Source organism: Watersipora subatra, chromosome 6, assembly GCF_963576615.1.
Source record: "Watersipora subatra chromosome 6, tzWatSuba1.1, whole genome shotgun sequence".
Taxonomy (NCBI): domain Eukaryota; kingdom Metazoa; phylum Bryozoa; class Gymnolaemata; order Cheilostomatida; family Watersiporidae; genus Watersipora; species Watersipora subatra.
Genome location: NC_088713.1, coordinates 23360636 through 23384985, shown reverse-complemented (window position 1 = coordinate 23384985; position 24350 = coordinate 23360636).

Genomic DNA, 24350 nt, shown 5'->3' with positions numbered 1-24350 from the left:
GGATTGCTTAAATAGATAACTTCACGATATTGTCCTTCATAAAAATATGGTCTCTTCATGTCAATAAGTAACTCATACTATTTTATTACTCTGATATAGCCCTTCAAGTTCTAAAGGAAACAAAAAAGGAGGAAAAAACAGACAGAAGAGAAATGCTTGTTGAAAAAAGCGCAGAGTAAAAAGAATAATGGATTTGAAGGCATCATTTAATATCAGAATATATAACAGAATTTCAACAACCTACTGGTGCCATAAATCCTCTATGTGAACGCTGTGGAAATGCACGATTCAAACCTTCTCTATAGTGACATTTTAATAGAGGTGATGTTCAAAACGTCGCTGAATTCTAGAGTACCTTGTCAGAAGTTTGGAAAGATAAATAAATTCCAAATAAAAAACAGGTGAAGGAATGCTAACGTCGCTTTTTTTATTAAGCCATATTTTTATTAAAAAAATTTGAAAGGTTAATTTTATGTTTGAGCAATATAAAATATATACCTCATATAAATGTACATACAGTGCACCCTCGAGATACGATTACCCTGATATACGATTTTTTCACCTTACGAAGTCAAACATTGTGATATCTTCACCTCGCTATACGAATTTTATTTCACCATACGAATTTGAGAAAAGTTTCGCCCGAGTTAAAATTTGGCCGACGGTGTGCTCATAACACACGTCGAAATAAAAAAGACGCCGAAATATGGTTTGCCGAAAACATTCTTAGAACGTTTAGAAGAGACACGATGATCGACTTCTCTCATATCCGCATGGAAAATTTCGTGTAAAATGCGCAAGCGAGAGCAAATATTCATTTGTAGCGTTATTATACCTTTTACTATAAACTTTTAAGTCAGCATACGTATATAACTACAAGTATCTACATTTAATTCGTTATCAATGGAATCTGAGACCGATACAAACGTTACAAAACGAAGGAAAATTGATTTCTATGTCAACAAAGTTTGATGTCGTAAATAAGAAGAAGGGACCCGTATTATCAACATTGCCAAGGAATATGATCGCAACCAATCAACATTTGCAATTATTATTAAAACAAGAACTCCATTAAAGCAAGCACAAGAAAGAGCTTCCGACTGAAGATTTGAATGAGCTAGGTCATGCACGCGATCAGCATACAAAAAGAGCAACCATTTAGTAAAGGCGAGGATGTAGAAGATACAGGACACCCCGCATTCGCAGAAATATTTTATGTGTTTAATTTACTGATGTGGACTGGTACATTAAAACAATGCATGTATAATATATATTATTTATCTCTTGCGTGGCATGTTTTTCATATTTTATTTGTTTCCTTTTGATTTTATGTTTATTCTCTTGTTTAACCATTCTTTGCATATGGGCTTGTTATCTTCTACGTGAATACAATTCATCGTATGTATGTATGTATGTAACGCATATAACTAGCTGCTCGGGATAGTTGACGCATCCACATTACTTTCTGAAACTTGCTAAAGCCCTGTCCCCCCATAGGGTATAAATACGTACAAACTTTGTATGTATGGTTACATTGATTCTTGTGCACATTTCATACAAGACAAACTACTGTACCACATTCTCTGGATCCTTTTACAAGCGCTAGCTAGCAATTTTCTCGTAGAAAAGGTAGAAGAATTGGACAGGAATGGACAACTTCTTTTAGCCTGCTAAAAAATTCCAATTCATTACGTTTTAAATTTATTTTCAAGTGTACAGCACCATAATTAGCATTGATACGCTTTTGCCTCATCTCTGCTTTACTCGCTACATGTACCAGCTAAAGCCACGTTACTCCAAAGGTATGTACGTCCTGTGTAGAAAATAAAATTTTATTTTTCTTTTCGGTAGCCATTAAATGGTCAAGTGTGCGAGGTGCCGCTTTCTATAACTGCATCGCTCGGCCTTATTGATTTAGGTTGAAAAGGGTTCCAAACAGATAGGCTAAAGTTTATAGTGAAAGTGAAGATAAGAACTGCTGAAGGATAAAATTTCGTGATAAAAAGTTGATACATACTGAAACTTAGTTTTAAGTGTAGGTTTAGCAAGCTAAACTTACTTGAAGTGAATTCAAAGTTTATGTTATGCGTACCTTATGAAGGTGAGAACTCCTTACCGTACGTACTGCATTTGGTACACACATTATAATTTTGCGTTTTATTGCAGATCATAACCATTAAAATACACTAAATACAATACAGTTACTGTGGGTAACCATAATTACTAAAGTTAACATACTATTTTGTTGCTAATTGTCAATATGTACACATCTTTGGAAAAAAAAATTGACGATTTTTACCAGGAGGTGTTTGCATTGTTTAATTACAATGGTCTCTATACCCCGATATACGAATTTTTCACCATACGATGCCAACCCTGGAACGAATTAACATCGTATCTCGAGGGTGCACTGTATATGGCTAATGTATATAAGGTATATAAGTCAGAGTGGTAAAATAAGGGCAGCATTTATTACAATATTGTGTAAAGTGCTAAATCAGTAAGGTTATGAGTCAAGCAGGCATATGAAATAATCATTTCATAAATTTTTTAAAACTTCCAATTCTCATCTACTTTAATAGAACTTTTATGACCCCGTGATCGGTAGATATGAACTGCACTCACAGAACATCACACCAAAAATTAAATACACGGAAACAAAATTTAGTTTCACATGTGTTGTGAAGTTACAGCTGTGACAACGCTGTGGCAAGCTCAACGGCATATAGAAATGGTCCAGATCTCTTCAGTCATTCTAATATTTACTAGAGCCATAATTGTACAGAATTATTTACAAACCATATACTGACACTTTATCACTAATACAAATCAATTGTCTTTCCGTATTTAGAAATAATTGTGCAACAGTAGCTACACCAAGCATTTGACTGCCAGAGTAATACCATCTCAGATATTATTTTTAAAATGTTTGTTATGAATGACTTTTGGTCCTAACCTTATGGTCCTAACCTGTCATTTTATTTTTACATTGACTAGCATATCTACAGTAATTGTAACAAGGTCAGAAGTTGTCAGCTTTGAGACATGATGTAAATTAGTCGGAGCGGTTATTAGTGTTTCAGACTTGCTGCAAGCAATGTTATTACATCTCATTAAACTAGCAAGCTTCGCTTTTCGTCACACGCATTGATATTATTTATGAATTTAGCTTATATAAACAGTTTAGCTTATAACACTGGCCATTAGCTGGTTTGTGAGGCACCACAAAGGATCACTTGAGATTGTGCAAGTTTTTGTACTTCTCATCATAATGAACATCCGAGTTAATAGAAAGTTCATTGTTTCTACTTACATGTAATTTTGCACTTTTTTAATGTCTCTTTGCACATTTATTAAAGTGGACACTAAAATGAACCTAATTGTTATATTCCAGAATTCTATATGATTCACAGCAGCTAGTCATTAATATATCTCACCTGCTTAAACTGGGGCAAGCCTTACTAGTGGTTTATAAGATATCTCATATTGTAAGTGTTATTACCATATGTTCAATTAAATGCATGCATTGGACTGTTTTGGACTAATCACCCTGTATATTTGGTTAACATTTGTGCACATCCTTTTTATGCTTATATGCATAATTTACTGTATACAGGGCACAATTACGAGCCAAGAACAAGAGCCAGAATATAAGAGCCAGGTCAGTTCGTTCATTTATCTGAAGCCACCATAAAAGCTTTAGGAAAAATATTGCACTACATGAAAATCAAACCAGAAATTCGTATTCAACGACAAGTGCACTACTAAGGCAACACTTGGCTATCTCTCCGCAGCTGATAATAATTTTGCACCTACTTATTACACCTGACTACCTCTCATGGGCTGCCAGCATTCTAATAAAGAATAATAGATGAACAAGCGTATACCAACCTTAGTCCAGTGTAGCCTGACACGCAGGTACAGTTAAAGTTGCTCCAAAAGTCTATACAAAAATCTGCGTATGAACAGCTTGACCTGCTGCACTGAGAGTTGTGCTCACATCCCAATGTTATAGCCAGACCGCTGGAGTCTACAGCTGGAGGAGCCAAGATGATGGGATTGCTGTTGACAGCGTAGTTGGAGAAACAAACAATGAAATAGGAGCTGTTACCTTCTATGTACCTGATGAATGGACTCTGGCTATTTACACCTGCAAGCATGGAGAAACCACTAAAATACATAAAAACAGCATAAAAATGCATGGTTCATCTAAAAATGTTAAATGTAATGATAAATACTTACAACAGGTAGAAAGTTCCACAAGACAAAGTTTTGAAAGATCATTTAAAGTAAAATCTCCTTCAAAGACTCACTTGAATGAAACAAATTATGATTGGAAATCAGAAACAAAGGTGTGACAACCTGATCAAGGCTTTAGTAATGACTATATGGGAAAGAGACAGAAGGTGTAGGTTCAAATCATGTCATTTACTGCAAACTGTTTCTAACCCGGAACTTTCATAACAGTTTCTAGACATTGCAGTATATTATTCCTATTTAATTTAAACTTATGAGATATTCATAGTTAGGTTCTGTGCAACGGTAATTTCACTCATTGTGGACTCTGATCTATGGACGTTGTTATCAGCATCCTGGTAAATAATCGTATGATATATTTTATTATTGTATCATGTCGCCAATAGTAAACTATTTTTTCTTTTTTAATTGATGGTCATGAATGAAATAAAAACTAAACAATTCACCTAGAAATGTGCCCTTTGTTCACCCAAACAGCCTTATTGGTTTCAAACATCTATAGTAATTGTAACAGATTTTACAGGCGAACTTTTCTGCAAACAGCCAGTTTGAGAGATATCACAGCTTCTAATTATGTGTAGTTACAATTAAAATATACACTGCAAACTCACATGTGTTTTATTACATATCTTTCTTACTTGAAATGGGTTGAGGCACTTTTCGCACTGAATATCATGCTGTCCAATTTTTGCAGCTTTGTGGTATTCCTTAACAGATATGGATTTAACGCATTTGCGTAAGTGCCACCATCTATGACATAAATCACACTCAACCGCAAGATGAAGTTTACTAACAACTTTATTACATCTTCCGCACCGGTCCATGATTTACCAACAAGGCTCCAACTCAAAATGTGATGCTTTCAAGCGTTATCAAGTAATAAGTAGGAAACTTTAGTATGTTGAATGAAAGGAAAGTAGACATGTCGGGCTGTCTGTGGAAAGTATTATGTATATGCAATACCAATCTCCATTCGCGGTACCAATTATTTCCCATCATAGCCGTGAATCGATTAACTCAATGAATTTTTTGGAATTGAAGTACCGTAGTATCCACTCAGAGGAGAGACATCACATGGTTTATTTATGAAAGGATTTGTCTGGTAAAGTACGGAGTTGAAATAGAGTAGTTTTTGAAATGATTGCATAAACAGATTAGTTCTGTCTATTGAATAGTGGGTAGTTTCAGTAACAAAAAATACTTTGATAATTACCAAGCAGCAGCCAGATGAGAGAAACTTTGTCTCAACCTAAAAGCAGATCTACTTTCTGCTTTTGCTGTTTAGTCAACATATCCCTTTTTTGGAAAAAAATTTATGTGTAGATAAAGTTTATAGCTAATAATTGAGATGCCGATTAAATTTCAAAAAACAGAAGTGAGTGATTTCGTGAAAGTCTAAATGGTATTCAATTCAAAATAGACTTTTAATATATACTTGTTATATTATATAGCAAACCTAAAGAGAAGGATCAGTTATAGTAGCCATGCAAGGAGATTGAGAAATGGGTTTTTTCTTCATTTCAAAGATATTTGTTGCAGCAATACAAAGAGGTTGAACTAGGGACACTTTAGCATAATGTTATCAACTGTGCTTAATTATTGTGTGGTATATAACAACCATTTTACTTCTCTAGAGTTGGCTCAGTTATATGTAATATTGTAATATCTGTTTTTTCTAAAATAATACTGTTTCATAAATTACTTTTTTGTCTTGAAGTTAAATAACAGGTTATAATTATGCAGAAATGGTATTATATTTTTATGAAAGCCTTCTTTTGATCATTTACATATGATGGATGACACCATTTATTTAAAATTATTTATAAATTACTAACAGCTGAGGTTTTCCTGTTCGATGATGCCCTCTTGCTTTATGGTGCAAAACCATGAGAAAATGGTACTTCTCCCTTTTTCATCCTTAATCTTGTGGTTGTCCCAAATTTTTCAGAATAAAACTGGCTCTCATGGAAGTGCCTAATGCACACGACTGCACTAGCAGGTAGTCTGTGAAAAGTAAAATCGGCACGCTTTGCCTTAGACAGCCACAATTTTGGTAAATTTTGCGACTGAGACAAAGACACTCAAAAAGGAGTTAGGCCACGCCTTCTAGTGTCAGATTCGCAACTACCAAAATGACATCTATGCATTGTAACTAACTGATTGCGGCTAAACAAAAAAATTCAAATGCGTTAGACGTTATCTCACTAAGGATATGTTACCGAAAACGGCTGAATTACGACTCAGTGATGATCCAAGGTAAATGCGCCAAAATAAATTTTCAAGTTTGAACTTGCTGAACCAGTAAAAATATCTGCTGAAATTTTGTTTTTGTTGTTCAATTAATGTTGTATGATGCATTACCAATCATATGAAACAATGTTAAATTTATGTGTTTACTTTCACTTTAATACCCTTGGAATGGCGATTATGTGACTGTTACACTGATAGCGATACGTAATGCATACGCCATAATAGAGAGCTAATCGCATACTAGTTCCGTTTGTAAACAAACAGTGAAAAATGAGAGAAACCAATAATATACAGCTCCCATACATGTTGAATAGTTATTTTCCAGCTGGGTGTTAACAAAAACTTTTCTTACACTAGGTTTACAATAGAGATGCCCCGATTCTAAATTCACCAGCCGATTCAGATACCGATCCGATATACCGATCCTTATTGAAAAATAATCCGATTCAGATACCGATTCAGATCTTTTGTGTTGCATAGATAGTAGCTCATTTTATTATGCAAATACAAACATAATGCAAAAAAAACATGAATCTTATTGTATTTATTTGTTTGCATTTATGGAAAAAAATATATACATATTCACATACTGACATACCGTGCATGTAGTAACAAAACAGTCCATGTTTCTTGTAATTTGTAAATAAAGGTAATTACTGTTAGTGGTACAGTTCTATCTGTGATAACAAAGTCCCTCTTCTATTGTTGGATGAACTGCTGTGCCTGTACAAGTTTAGAGCAAATCAATGTTTCTTTTAAAAACCGTTAGTGATTCAATTATCTCAGTAAGACGTCTCTTTTCTTCCATCATTATCAATGTAGCCGAGCGTACTGAAGGGGGATTCCCTTGCAACAGATGTTGGAGGACAGGCTACATACCGATACGCCACTGGGGTTACCGTTTTTTGTACAATACAAACGATCCATTGTATCGTCAGGATCAAGAGAGTAATGGATAACTTTATGCGTCGACTGTTTAAATTACTTTCGTAATGCTAGTAAATAGAAATATTACACTGCGTTCTTGTTTCCCACTTTTGTTATCTTGTTCGTGATTGCTTGCAATAAAACCTATCGTTGTATTTGGGAAATACCACACTTTTTGTTTACGTTCTGGCTAAAAAGTTATAGACATGAAATAAATTGTGCGGCAGGCTTGAAATTCATTAAGTAAAAGTAAGAAGCTTACAGCTGATGATTTTTTATTAGTATAGCAGGCTAAAATACAGTTTTCTGCTAAATGGTTGATCTGTAAAAAGTATCGGAAAGTTCAGATTTTTTAAGAAAAGATCGGCCGATACCGATTCAGATACTTGACACTCATATCGGCACCGATACCGATTCCGATACCAAAATCGGGGCAACTCTAGTCTATAATGCCCTGATAGAAGAAGACCTATTTATAACATATGGAGTGGGATCTAGGGTAATAAATGATAAGTAGATGTAAAATAGATTTGCGTTGACCATATTAGTCATACAAACTGTTGTATTACAGATGCATAAACCCAGCAAATGAGATATTCAGGCAAATAACAACTGTTCCATTATATTAAAAATTACATTACATATGCATAAACCATAATGGAGAAACTTAGCGCTTGAGGTATTTCGATAAAAACAACACATTCTGCCAAAACAGAAACCATTTTCAAGATTCAAGTGATAATAGTTTAGGAATGTATCATATGTATAATACATTATCTGTAAAATATGGAATAAACTACTGCAACAACTAAACGGAAATTAAAAACAGTTGTAATAGAGGATAATCAAAAAAATTCAAACAAGGAAATGCATGCATTAGTGTAAACAGATGATTAAACTTATACATACACGTTAAAGAGACTGTGTAAAAGGAGATTTGTATAGCACTGAATATTGAGCCAAGGTGCATCAGAGTTTCTTAGAACTTAGATTAGAAATCAGAAATCAGATTAGAAATAGCAGCACAACAACAGCTACAGATGAATATTAGCGTGATTACATTGTAACTGGCCTTTATAAAATACTACTTTAATATTTTATGTCGCAAAGATTCACATTGCTGTTTAAATGTAGGATTTTAACATAATGATGCTGTCGGAGATCATAAAGCAAGTGAATAAGGTTTTTCATCAATGGTTGGATCAGTGGTTGGATACGCCATCTGTTGTGTCTGTAAAGTGTTTCCCGAGGCATAGCACATCACTAGATCCTACACTAATTATAATATAGACCAGACAATAGAGTGGATCTGGCATTGTATTAATACAAAAGTATTAATCTGCAACCAGAAAGATCCTGATGACACCGTCTGATGGACACACCAATCCTCCATTGTTTTGTAGCTCGAGTAGAGTATAGAGATGTCGGTACTGGATACTTGACTTAGTGGTAACCACGACTGACGACCAATGTCACGACAGCACTTTAGTTAGATTTTGCACAATCTAGCCAGCTATATAGACTATACTGTTACCTATAACAGAAATTTGACATCTGAAATCATTGTGACCTACACAAACTGATCAACTTCGGGAGTAGCCTATATGACGAGAATCTCGTTTTGAGCAGTAGCATTACCTGTTTTACTAGCATCTGATTTTGCACCACATTTGCTGTTTAGTTTGCGAAAGGTAGCCTTAAACTGAGTTACAGTAGAACTATTACTCCAACTGCCTAAACAAAAGCATCAATCATAACAATTACATAAAATAAAAAAATGAATGCCTTACTCTCATAGTACTTTTATACACATAGTACAAACTTAGTACCCTTAAGATACAACAATACAACTAATGAAACGAGCGAAAATAAAGCAGGTCAAAATGCTACCATAATGCTATGTAAAATGGAAATGTGGCAATTTTCACTGTAAGTCATTCACACACATCTTATGCATGAAACCTAATGGAAATTTCTAAATCAAGCATGACTCAAAGATGGATTGCATCCATGAGATTATTTCAATAGAAATGACAACAAACAAATTGCAGAATTACTGCAAAGATGTTCTAACCATTGCCACAGATGCAATACTAGAGAAAATCACATCAACATCTTTTTCCAAGCTCATAAGAGCTCATAAGAGCTCCAAGCCATTCATAAGAACTTGCGTGGCAGCTGTAACTGCTTTGCGTGCTGTTTGAGGTTTCTGAATTTTTTTTATAGATATATCTACTTTAAGTTGAACAACCTTGCAGCACTGTGTTGACAACATTGTTTTGAATTCAATCATTGAAAAGCACCATTCAACATTGAAAAATATTACTTTTAAATGACTTCAGTTGAACATTTTAACCTGTTCTGACTAAACATGGATCATTGAAATGTTCGTTGCAGATAGGTGCCCAAGGATCAGGCTTATTCACTCTTCTGCGGTTGCGATACCATTGTAAATAACGGGAGTTATCAGTTGCTTTGTTTTGAAATCTAAAAATTAAAGTGAAACTGTAGTAGTTAGTTAGCAACAGTAGTAGTAACAATAGTATTATTACTCTTATCTCCTTACTGCTAGCTATATCCAGGTATAGAACAATAAATAATATTATAGACACTACAAACATTTTTTTCAAATATAAATATTTAAAAATAACCTAATGGTTTGTAGTTGCAAAATATTAGTATAATAGAAATTCCAAATTTTAATAATAAAATACCTGTGTTGCAAAAAAAGGAAAAATTCACTTACTAGCTTATAAATTTATCTAATCACCGACAAAATACAGTCAAACTCGTACACTCAGTTGACTCTCACTCACCCAGTGACTAGCGTAGTAGAACTAACTAGTGGCAGTACTAAATAGTAGTAGCACAACTAGTAGTAGTCATAGAATTTAGCAATAGTAATAAAGCTGGTAGTAGAAGTGACTCACTTGTGAAATGTCAGGCCCTTTCCTTTGAAAGTCGAATCTTTCGGCTTTTGCAGTTTTTGGTATAGCAATAGCACTGTGCACCTACACTGTTCTGTCTCTTACATGAAATATTAGTAGTAATCTCAGTAGTCTGTTCCTTTGATTTAGCGGTGTATTCGTGATCTTCCATAGCTGTTAAATCTGAAATTATATTTTTTTCTCACATTGAACTCAATGAAATTAACTCAAACGCTAACTAAACATGGCGTCGGCCAAATTTCCGTACTCGCGAGTGACCTTTGCCATTTTCGGGGTTTTGAGTTCAATTGTAACGACCTTGTTTGGAAAAAAGGTGCGACCGATCGTACAAAGCCTGTTTTTAGGATATTACTAGTGGCTGCAAACCTAGCGAATTCATTTCGACACCATTTTTCAGTGCAGAGAAGAAACGGAAGACAGCCGTTTCGGTTTTGTCTGTTCTGGATTCACATATTTAAAGATAACGATTACGTTTAAATGTGCTAGACGCTGTTGAACTGAAAAAAAGGTTTGATTTTGGCTACTACCATAAATTCTGGTCGCCAAAACATTTACTTCCACTTGAGATGAATATTTTGATAGGTATGGGAAGCCAATTACTTACGGAATAATGTAGAGTAATTCTTGGTTTGGTTTACTAGCCTTTTTGCAACTTTACGAATTATCCTGACAATAGTCACTGAACTGATTACAATTTGCAAATGATATTTGAAATGTTTTTTTTATTATTATTGTTATATCGACGCTGCGCAAAAAAGGCGTGTTTAGAACTATCTTGAAACTTTCAAGAAAAAAGAAATTTGCAGCGAAATTTTTTCTTATTGCTCCAATATCGAGTATGCTTGCAAAATTTTTTCCACACTCTCTTTACGTGAAAACATCCACTTCATTGCAAAGACATCAACTCAAAATTTTCTGAGGCTGCATACATGTAACAGCTGATTTAAACATTTTGTATTTTTTTTTTAATTTCTGCTTGGTAAGCTCTAGTCACATATTATATGTCTATTATTTGTTTGTGTAGTGAGCTATGTTATTAGCTATATTTGCATGGAAATTTTTATTGTATAGTTTTTATTTCATGCTCACTCGTTAAACCTGTTTATCCATGAGGAAAGACAGTACCATCAGCACCAAACCTGATCAGCCAAAGTGTGAGAAGAATCTCTAACTTTGTTATATTCAAAATCTACCATCTTCAAATTTAGATAATCTTTAGGAAAGAACTTTGATATCACAAGAAAAGTTGAGTCACTCAGTGACTGGTGCTCTTATTATAGATCTAGATAGCTTAAATTAGTTTCATTGTTCTAACATTATTTCTTCTCAGCGGAATTACAAACTTTTTTGTTGTATTATAGGATTTATTAGGCTCAGGCTATACTGGTGTCTGAGCACAAGGCAGTACAGGTAATTAGTCTTGGTAATTACGGTGAGTGCAGAAAGCTGGATAAAGCTAGGGAGTAAAGCTAGTATAGATTAGCTAGTGTAAGGCAGTATGGGGAGGATATAAGGAAGTGTAACGAAAGACGGAAGTGAAATGAAAAATTTGGCTCCTTCATATCAGTAAATGTAAGTACATTGATTTATTCAACACCACTAATATTCAATTTTAAATAATCTTCAGTCTTTTATTTATAGATTTGCTGGTTAGTGTTTATTATCAAATCTTAATCAATAATCATGATATTATTTGTCTTTCTTACCCCTAGCACAAGTTTACATACCACTTGACTTGTATTCAATAATTCGTACTGGAGGTCATACACAGAAATCTTCATGATTTTTGAGAAATCTTTTTAGTATTATGCTTGCTTGTATAAGTTGCAATAATACAATTAAAACTGCTCTCAAATAGGGTTTCTTGTGCGAGTTCTGTAAAATCTTCTTGTTAATCGGGAGGGCAGTGCACCACTTCCGAACCCACCCTGCCGGCCGTTTGGGCCTTCGACCCTCACAAGTAGCTTAAGGAGGCTACTCAAGATATTAGTAGAAGCATCCTATAAATGAACAATACAGCCCTGTAAATAATCCGAATCCACCCACAACATCAGTTTTGATTTTGCCTTGTCATTTCATTATACTTTGACTATGTTCAGTTTGTGTACTTTTGCTTTGTCATGTGGGAGCTAATTTGATTATTACTGGTCTGGATACAAGTGAAGGTCTTAAGAAACTGTTGCAATACTGATTTTCAGCAGTAAAAGTTAATTCTTTATTTTATAAGTTCAGCAATCCCATATGTTTATAGAAAAATTATGTTACGCATAACTGATCCGAATCCACACACATCATCATAGCTGAATTTGTTTTGTCATTTCATTTATTTTGGCTATGGTTCTGGTTATTAGTACTGGTTCAGGTACTAGAGAAGGTGGTAAGCTATTGTAAGACTGATATTTACTAATAAATGTTACTTCTCTATTCTATTCTAAGCAAAGACCGAAACTGATAAGCAACAAAATTTTAGTGATGAAAAGTGGAATTCAGTAAAATAGTTAAGAATTCATACTAACACCTAGCTTAAGTGTGTGTTTAGTAAGCTAAGCTTATTTGAGGAGAATTCTAAGTTTATGTTGTAAGTACGTCTGTCTTGAAGGTAAGAACTTTCTACAGTACGTACGTTGTACTGCTTATAAACATTTTAAGGTTACATTTTAATGCAGATCATAACCAATAAATTTTCTAAATATAATTAAGTTACTGTAAATAACTATAGTTACTAAGGTTGAAGATTGATTTGCAACAAATTTCACATCACAGTTATTTGTTATTAAAAAATTCACCATGCGCTTACTCTGCTGGGTTGTAGGTGCAAAATATGTGGAAATGTGAATGCAAGCTTTCAAATGCTCAAAAACAAACAGTTAATCGCCGCCATCACGAAACTGCCGTAGATTAGAATCTCTTTCCAAAACAGCTCAAACGGGACCTAGTTGAACAAGATGGTTTTTGTTTACACTTTCATGCAACCTCATTCGTCAAAATATTTTCACAAATATACTTCACGCATTCCATAAAACCATGTCTATAATTGTCCTTACGCGTCTATTTCATTATCAATGTAATGCTGTCACTTTGAACAATGATATCTCAAAATCTACTCTAAAAATCTGTTTAATTTTTAAACCTTAGCATGGATAATTGCATATCATCATTTGATAAGCATGACGCTCCTGTTGGTCACTTGCAATAGTCGAAAAATGCTGCAAAAATTGTTTAAGCCATTTGGCAGTAATTATGAATCACATGATCAGATTATGACTACATGATTGAACCAAACTGAAGCGAAGCTGGAAAGTAGCAAGCATCTATATTTGATACAGGCTTTTCAGTAAACCTGAAGTGTTTGTCATCAACTAGTGTTACAAAGTGTTTTATATTGAACCTTTTATTGGCCTTTTATTTCATGTCATAACATTATGTGTCAAAACAATAACCGCAATGTTTGAGTGCGTCATCGAAATAAAGAGATTCAAAACTACGATGTTTTCGTGATGGTTGCGATTAACTGTTCCGTTTTTGAGCTTTTAAAAGCTTGTAATCACATTTCCACATATTTTACATCTACAACTCAACAGTTTAAAACGTGGTAAACCTTTTGTTACCAAATAATAGTAATGTGAGTTTTGTGTAAAGTCAACCTTTAATATACAGTTTTGTTATTAGTTTTTAATATGGGTCATGATCACAGAAACCATCTTGAAAGATTTTGAGTCATCTACATTAGCAGAAGGAGAAAATTCTTACATTTATTTTGTGAAAAAACTTTGGTGTTAGCTTAATTACAGCAGATTTTATGATCAATAAACTGAATGCACGTCTACCATTTGTGCGAAAACATCGTTCTGAAAAGACTGGTGTTAAAAGTTGAGAAACGAAAACCGATGCACAATTTTTTTACATTTCAAAACGTCATAGCAACCAATATCAAGAAGTTGTAATATCTATATAGATTCCTGGTATAGATTTCTTTATATCTAAAAAACTATGCTGAACTTGAAAATTTAAACAGAATGTAGCTGGTTGTCATATAAATAGCTGTTTATTTAAAAGAAAATGTATTACCTAATTTTGCAGATACTAAAATCGGCTTGGCAGTACCGCAATATCGGACACAGCTAATTCATCAACCAAATCTTTAGAATAATAACAACAGTAACATATTGCACACCATCAGTCTTTATATACTTCAATCTTGGAAATTCAAATAACTATTCTTGTAATTAATTCTGGTAATAATATTTGGATATCGAACAATTTTTCATATTATTAAATTTTGAAAAAATCTTGTAAGAATTGTTAGTAAAATATCATCATAATGGCTTTTACTGTCACTGCTTTTGTCATCATATGGAATACCAAAGTACTCATGAGTGTCCAAATGTCAGAGTTATCTTTAAAATTGTCAAAAAAAAAGAAACAATTATATTTATCAAACGCCATTTTTCAGTACTTCCTGTTTAGCATAGCAACGGTTTTATCTTTTTTTTTCAATAGTTAAAGACTTCTATTTTCCAATTTGACATCATATTCAGAATGATCACTCTTTGATTGGTCCGGATGCACGTGTTACACAAATAGTTACCAATGTTATAAATTCAGCTGCTGCAATTTTTCAGAGGCTCGGATTACTTCTAGAACCCAGCTATCTGAAAACCTCCGTGATTAAATGAAATGTCATGGAAACTTAGTTAACAGGTCTGATTATGTGTGCTTTATAGTTTACGAGTGCCATCTTTACATAGCTAGTACAAAATACTAATGAAATATGCATAAAATACCAAAGCTAAATTTAACCCAAAGTGGAAAAACACAATTATCCTAAAATACAAATGCTAAAATGTAAGCAATGCTAATCTTATTTGTATGATGTTTGTCATACAAAAAACTATTGCCTTGCTCTAATGCAAGTGTTAGAAGAGCAGTCTCTCAAGCGAATGGTCGCAAGTTTGAATCCCCTGCAAGGTAATTCCTTTTACCTCAGTATCAAAAAAGATTGCAATTGTCAAATTTTCCAACAGTTTGTCAGAGGTGCAGCTGTTAGAGCATTGATCTAGCGCGCCAAAGTTGGAGAGTTCAAAACCCCTGAAGTGTAATATTTTTAAACAACTATTGGGAAACTACGTATGTAATTAGACGGTGGCACAGGGTCAGACAAGCCAGAGGCATAACCTATGGAGACTGCCCTAATGGAGTCAGGTAACGAGCAACACAAGTAAGGTAAGTTACTACGTCTTCTTGTTTGTAGTGATGGAGTGGCCCAGAACAAAAGAAAAAAAAAAAGAAAGGGCATGTTGTATTATGGGATCTGTTAGGCTCAGGCTATATTGGTGTCTGAGCTCAAGGCAGTGCAGGTGGTCTTGGTAATTACAGTAAGTGCATAAAGCTGGATAAAGCTAGTGAATAAAGCCAGTATATTAGCTAGTGTAAGGCAGTATGGAGAGGATATAAGAAAGTGTAACGAAAGAGAGAGCCTCTTCTTCATCTTCACATCAGTACATGTGAGTACGTTGATTTATACAACAAGTTTACCTATAAAACCATTAATTTTATTTAAAGTTCTTTTTAAAGTAACCAGCAATTGATTATAGATTTTAAGGGTACGTGTTTCGTGAATTGTTTGCCAAATGCTTACGCATGTTTGGCAAATTATAAAATTCTGTGTGAATTTCATGCGCAGTTGGTAATTGCACAAATAAATATGCCACGCTGTATAATCATTTTGCAGGATAATTACAGACCTTTATATATAAGTGTGCTCACTCTTTATTTTTATGATGCTTGTTTTTGGTTACTGTTTTGTTATTTTGAAGATAAGGTTTTTGTATAACTGGTTCTAAGCACCATGTTAACTTTTAACTTATGATTCTACTTTACTTATTCAAAAGGTTAAGCAAAACCTCTGTTTGCTAAAATCATACAAAAAATTTTCAATGCAGCTGAATGTTTGCGATGCCATGAGAGGGGAGGATTTCCATCAGTGCAAGCTGTCTATTCTCTCAGCTCTTTAGAGCTTAAATACAGTGAATCATCATATCTCACAGATATATGGCTGTTGGGAATACCTTATCCTACGGGTAATCTTTAGTTCTCCTTCCTCTCAAATCCTCTTAATACTGCTTGCAACCTGTAAAGTTAGTGTTATTAGTTTTCTAATATTTCTGGTGTCATGTTTTTTTGCTAAATGCTGCTATGTAACTCAATCGTTTAGCATATCATCTGGGAAATGGGAGGTTATGATATCAAATCATCTGTGATACGGATTCTTCATTCTAAGTTTTAATAGCTATAGCTGGACAGGCAGACATCCGAACAGATGACAAACTTTTGAAACTCATATATATATATATATAGATTACAATCTCATCACATACAATCATGACAGTCTAAATACCCTAGGACACTTATATTTCGCTAGTATTTAGTTTCGTGAGTAGCACACAGAGTAAAATTTCGCTGCAACTTAATTTCGTGGCTCTGATGATTGCGAAAATATAGTGGTGTGAAAATAAATGCAGTGGAAAAAACATTACATTCCTCAGGTCCAGTTCACTAATAAGAAAAAAATTCTATTTGGGAATAGTTCGTATTTGTAAACCACAGGTTGAAATGTGTGGGTGAGATCGACAATTCAATTTGATCACTTGCTGCCATTTGTTTCTTAGACTATCAATGTCGTCTAGGTCCCTCCTGCCGTGACTTTCACACTTTAAACCCAAGAAGAAGAAAATAAATAGGTAACAACCAACTTCACAACCAAAACTTTATAACCCTTACGTTGCCATAAACGCATTTATGCCATTTATACGTTTTCTAGGGGTCACTGACATAAACGCATTTTCTGACTTCCTCAGCAATTGTCTGGTAACCTGATTTTATTATTTTATGACCACATAACCCACGGTCTTTAAGTATTTTATGAAATTGACTGTGTTGTCCGAAGATTTCTCTATATAATCAGCCCAAAACAACGAAGCAATTTTGAACTTTTGTTTGAGAATTTCTAATCTAAAAACGAACATTTTTCTGTGAGTTCATTAACTACCCTGCGCGAGTCATAAAACAGGTAATTAGTTGTTGATGACATAATAGCCAGTTTAGATTTTCGTAATTATACAGATAATTAAAGTAGAACTTGAAAAATACTGTATACATATCATGAAGCAATATCGGCAATTTCGGTAAAATGGCTGGCACTAGGCCGGTAACGAATTTGTACATGATTGGCAGTGAAAGAGATAATGTGGTTGGACCTGATGAGGGTTGATATTGTTTTTGGATGGTAATAAAATTCATCACTGCAATAATTATTCTTCAATTTTACGACTTCACCTACCAGACTTTCATTCTCATCAGTTACAAATTCGGTGACTAAACCGATATTGCTTTGCCATGCTGCTCAGTTGGTGTATTAGCTATAATGAGTTTACCAGAAATTTCCCATTTATCCTAACCACAGACGAAAGTTGCCTGCATTTCTAATATTACGATTTTATTGTGGATATCAATGAACAAAGCTATTTAACTTCGCGTTTTCGCTCGTTCGTTATGATAGTTTAGTTTCGCTCATTAAATTTTTGCGAAAGGATTACATCGCGAAAACGCGAAAGTTAGATGCCGCGAATACATAAGTGTCCTAGGGTAGTGATTAGAGAATGCTGTATATCTCCATAGCTATCATTCTATCCTCTCATAGTTATATGATCCTGTTGACAGATCAAGCACTGGTACACCTTCCATCTCCAGAGATGTTCTTCCTGTTGAGTTGTATCTTGTCTTCTATTTCTCTTTAGTACCATTTACACTGTACGTGTATTCACTCTTGTTCTATTCTTCTAAGAGCCTTTGATTGTCAGGTCTGGCTCTCTGCTACTTACTAGCTGACCAGCTATTAGTAAGTTGTGGATTATTTCAAGTTATATAAATTTAATGATTGAACCATTGTGTGAGTGTTAAGTCTGTGTATATTTCATTCGGTTTGAAGCTGATATAAAGAGTATCATAAATAAGGTTAGATAACTCCATAATTAATCTTCACTCTAACCATATCATGACCAAGCTATCCTCATTCGTTGTCTGTCATCACCTTTTTGTGGTTGATCTTTCATATTTTGGATGCGCGTACTTGGTCTATTCAATTCTCTATTTATTTAGTGCTGTCAGTTTCTATTATTAACTCTTATAATTACAGCACATTTTAACTTTAGAATTTGCAGGAGTACTTAGTTTATGGTCTATTCCATCCCCTTGTTAGTTAGAGTAAGTTATACCAGGTTTCCATCACTCTACACTCAACCTGCTCATTCCCAAACATTCACTTTTCAAAATTTTCAAAAGTACAGTAGGTGTTGTAGTACTTTTATCCTACAATGTAAATAATCCATTTTAGAAACTTTCATGTTATCGGGACAGTTAAGTACATGTACATTGCCTAATTGGTTTCAAGATCTTTCTAAACTCACCCTCTTTAGCCATGCCAAAAAGTGAAGCTTGACATAAATCTTTCGATTTGTTGGCTATACCATAGCTGCTGTTTTATCGGTTTGTATCAACAACTTTTCTCCTTTTTATGATCAATATCAATGGTTTTATATACCATGATTGTGGTAATTTTACAACAGGTTGATGGAAACTGCACATTTTCAGCATTTATGCACAACAATTTGCTCATTTTTTCTAAGCAGCAAAGTCTATTCTGCAAAGTAAAGGTAATAACAAATTTTGTTCGTTGAAAGTAAGATAAAACTTCTTCTACATGTTTATTATGTATTTGTATCCAGTGTACAAGGTTAGAATAAAATATAACTTTTGACAATTTGCCAACCTGTGATATTCAGATTGGTAGACCGACACTGTAACACCTGCACCAATCAATCGCCTTTACGTAGTTATGAACAATTACACAGTTATCCCATTCTCTGTTATGTCGACACATTTGACGATTTATTACAACAAACCAGAATGTTGAAAAAGTTATATATAGTAGACATAATGCTACACACACGTTTTTCCTCCGCAAGTGTGACAGCATTCGAATTGATTTTAAAAACACACTTTACTTGACACTTCACGATATCTGGGATTTTTTATGTAGTAGGAAGCAAACACTTCACATAAAATTTTTACGTTATCTGGAATTTAGGTTATGTGAGATATACATTGTACGAGCTACTGCTGTGTAGCAATGATAAAATAACATTTTGTTGATTGTTTTATGAAATTAATTTTACACAATTGTTTAGATAATAATTGATAATAATAGATAATTGTTTGTAATAATAATAGTTTAGAAATTCTGTTCTTACAGGCAGCGCGACTCGCTCCATTGCTCCACAGCAACCGTTGCTAACCAACTTTGAGAATGGAGTTTGAAAGACTAGCAGACAACACAAAACCTCGAGAACAGGAAGTTTAGGCATTTCTCATGAAAAGTCTAGAGTTGTCATCCCTTTTACTTCACAAACTGAAGACATGATGATGTAAATTTTCATATACGATGTGTGTAAAAAACTACCTTCACGTTCTAATTTGCACTCTGCGTTAACCTCACATTCTTTAGTCTAACAGAAGTAGTCTTCTACAGAACATTTCTATCATAGCAGTTATCATAGCAGCTGAGGCTTTTGTTCATTTTGATATTACAAATTAGTTTCTCGTGTGGTTTGAATATTCCAAACTATTAGCAAGCGTTTAAATTTTTCTTTTCAACAATTGTGTAAAGTTATAGTGAGTATTCTTTTTTTTAATCGGAGTTGTGTTATCATAAATGTGCTATAAAAGTTTATTTAAAAGTTTAATGAGTACTAAGTTATTTAAGCTCTTTGCTATTTATCATTATTATATTCCCACGACCACACGAGCGGAGCGGAAGTGTGGGATTTTTTATGATAAATGCATGTGCACACAACTTACGAAAAATATTCATCAACAATGAGACGAACCCTCGTCAAGAAATTTCATCAAAAAATTTAAGCATCGGAATTTAAAGTCGTTAAAGTATAATAATGATACAAAACACATTTAAACCTATTTAAATATGTTATCAAGTCTTTGTAAACCTACGATAATATCTTAAAACTTACCCATCTGATCGGATTATACACAAATAGACAGATTAATTTGAACGAAAATTGCCACAAAAAGCTTAAAGCTCGGTTTAATAAAAGTTAAAACCGAAAATTGAAACGCCAATAAAGCCATGCGACCGATTGTAGAACTATTTAGCAGTGCGCATTTCACGAGAAAACTGTGCTCATTTCATCAGTCTATGGCATTTTCTACTTGTAATAGAGTTTATTCGAAGGTTTCTGTAATAAACTTAGACCGTTTGAGGCGTAGACCGGTTTACAGGTACGAAATTGTGGTACACAGTGTATCAGCCTGTGTTTTTTGTCCAATCACCGAAGGTTTCATTACTTAAAGCGTTAGCCGAAATTCTTCACAACTTATGTACAAGCTAGGACCAAACTACAACGCCCCTTCACGACGAGAACATTTTTGATTTTGCTACAGTTTTATACGCGTGAATACTCTTATTCGCTTTCTGATAAAGATCGCTTATCAAAACAATTCTACATTCAACGCAACCAACTTTCAAACTGTGTATAGTACACAGTAGCTTGCCATTTTACTTCTAATTTTGCATTTCAGAGTTATAATAAACATATTTCTTTATTGTTGTTGAATTACATACATTACAGTAAATTAGGCCTACAGCTTTATAACACTTTTATAACAGCTTTTATTTTGCTGCAGTTTGCAGAAATCTTCGAGACGCATGAACGCTCATAGGTTTTCTATTGTTGCTGTATTACTATATTAACAATATTGGTTATTGTAATAATATCAGTGCATTTTACTCATAATATTGGCCAACATTGCATTTCTCCTATTGCAAGGGAGAGATATAAACGTGTAATATTTTCCTTTCATTGTTGTTGTTTGTCATGACCAAACACTTTTTAAATAAATTTTCTAAAAACCTATATAAATACCACAACTTCTCGATATTGCTACCTATTACGTTTTGAAATGTAAACAAAATTGTGTATTGTTTTTCTATTATTACTATATTAATAAAATTGATTATTCTAAGAATATCAGTGCATTTTACTTCTAATATTGGCCAATATTGCATTTCTCCTATTGCAGGAGGAAAATATAAACATATTTTCCATTCATTATTGCTTATATATAATAACTGTAATATTATATACCACAATTAATATAATATTAATTGTGGTATATAATAACACCCACACCCAGTACATTACAGCTACCATTGCAGTTATCCTATTGCACTGCAGAGCCATTTGATTGCTAATATTGCATTTCTCAACCATCAGTACCCTTTATTTTTTGCCAATATCTCTGGCCATCTCTTTGGTCGTGGGCTGTATGACAGTGGAATTTCTAGTTAATTTAAATTTTCAACTCAATGAAAAGGCAATTTCTACATGGATGTGGATGCTGAATTCGGTTGATCTAAATCCATGTCTCCAACTCTGTCTTTTTGACACAGCTCCATCTAGTGACAACTGCTCTCGCTTTTCAGGCTTTCTAGCTGACAAAAGCTGAAAACAGGGTATGAAGACATTTTTATTGAGGTAGTGATACTTTTTGCCTATCAACTAAACTATTCTGGGAATTTTGTACTGAATATAAAGCCAATAAATAAGTTTGTCCGTGAATAGCAACAAACAGGAAACATATAAACTAAATATCAGGGCACAAAATACTGATGATATTGTGATAACAGATCTGTGCCAATTTATTCACTGATTAACAATCGATGTATCGATTGCGTAATCGCTTATTACAGCAGGAGTTGTCAGACCTTATTCAAGCTCTCACTAGACACGTTAAAAAAGTAAGAGTCTACAAACGCTACTTGTAGACTTGCTAATAACTGACAGTTCAGTAACTTGTGGAAGTCAGCTTATGATCTAAAGATGCTTTCTGTCTTCTAGTGACTTTCCTTCTTTCCTTTACAAGCTCACAGGATGCTGAGACAGGCTTCTGGTCAAATGTTAAATTCCTTGTCAAGTAAACTTGTGTGAAATTTTGTGACTGAATACATTTCATTGGAGTGCGCGCTTCAGGATTGAATTCTCGCGTGTGACGAATAATTTGCTTGGCCTGGCAGGTCGACCTTGAGCTGTAAAACCAAGATATTTTGACCAGTAAGATTTCCCACAAAGGAACCTGATGTACACACAAACACATCAATGATTAAAGTTATTAATACTGCTTGTATGAAACAAACCACCAACGCTCTTGGCTGCAGGCTTCCTTTTTGAGTTTCGTTACTTCAGTATGGCCTGTCAAGCAGAAACATGGGAGCAAATAAATTGCAGAAAACTAATTAAATGACTAAATATATTCATTATACTGAATACATTAACTACATAAGAATCAATAAAAACACAAAAAGGAAAGGCAGTCTTCTGTCATATGTAGCAACAGTCTAGTCATATCACAATATAATTGTATACATGTGCATACAGTTTCTTTTGATCTCATATAACCCGGAGCAAAAACAGATGCCTCTGCTTTTGAGCTTGAAGCTGATTTTTGCCCTTTGGAGTTCTCATGACTCTGCCAAACCTTTGATTTTTTTTCTTTCTGCCACTTCCAAAGGGCTTGGAGACGGTCTATTTTTATTTTATCTACATCAAAAACATATCAGCACATTTAAAATGGATTGTGGAAACGGACCGAACGTCTTTTATCGGTTCCGTGAGCAAACAACTTTATCATCAATTTGGTGCAAATTTATTAAGCTGTCGCTTAGTAACAATAAATAAATGATATCAACGTTAATAAACCGTTACTAATTAATGTCGCCAATATATTTAATAATTACGGAGCACCCTCAGGAAACGATGTTGATCCGTTTCAGTGTTGGCATCGCATGAGGAAAACGAAGGGATATAGAAACCATAGCAATTATATAATGCAAACTTACACTGGTAAAAATCGTCAAAATTTTCAATTTATGTACGTGCTGTATATACGTGTCGCGGTCACACAAAACATGGTTAAGTCGCAAATCACAAAGTTCAGTTATCTGACTTCGAAGTTGTAGCAGCTGAATTTATAATATTGGTAACGATTTGTGTAACACGTGCATCCGGACAAATCAAAGAGTGATCTTTCTGAATATGAAGTCAATTTGGCCAATAGAAGTCTTCAACCATCAGAAAAAAAACCTTAAAACCGTTGCTATGCTAAACAGGAAGTACTGAAAAATGGTGTTTGATAAATGTAATTGTTTCTTTTTTGCCAATTTTAAAGATAACTCTGACATTTAGACACTTATGAGTACTTTGGTATTCCATATGATGACAAAAGCAGTGACAGTAAAAGCAATTACGATGATATTTTCCTAACAAATCTTACACGATTTTTTCAAAATTTAATTAAAAGAAAAATTATTCGATATTGAAGAATTATTACCAGATTTAATTACAAGAATAGTTATTTGAATTTCCATGATTGAAGTATATACAAACTGATGGTGTGCAATATGTTACTGTTGTTATTATTCTAAGGATTTGGTTGATGAATTAGCTGTGTCCGATATTGCAGTACTGCCAAGCCGATTTTAGTATCTGCAAAATTAAGTAATACATTTTCTTTTAAATAAACAACTATTTATATGACAACCAGCTACAATCTGTTTAAATTTTCAAGTTCAGCATAGTTTTTTAGAAATAAATACAGAAATCTTTATAGATATCACAACTTCTTGATATTGGTTGCTATGACGATTTGAAATTTAAAAAAAAATTGTGCATCGGTTTTCATTTCTCAAACTTTAACACCAGTTCTCTCAGAACGATGTTTTCGCACTAATGGTAAACGTGCATTCAGTTTATTGATCATAAAATCTGCTGTAATTAAGCTAAAATCAAAGTTTTTTCGCAAAATAAATGTAAGAAGTTTCTCCTTCTGCTAATGTAG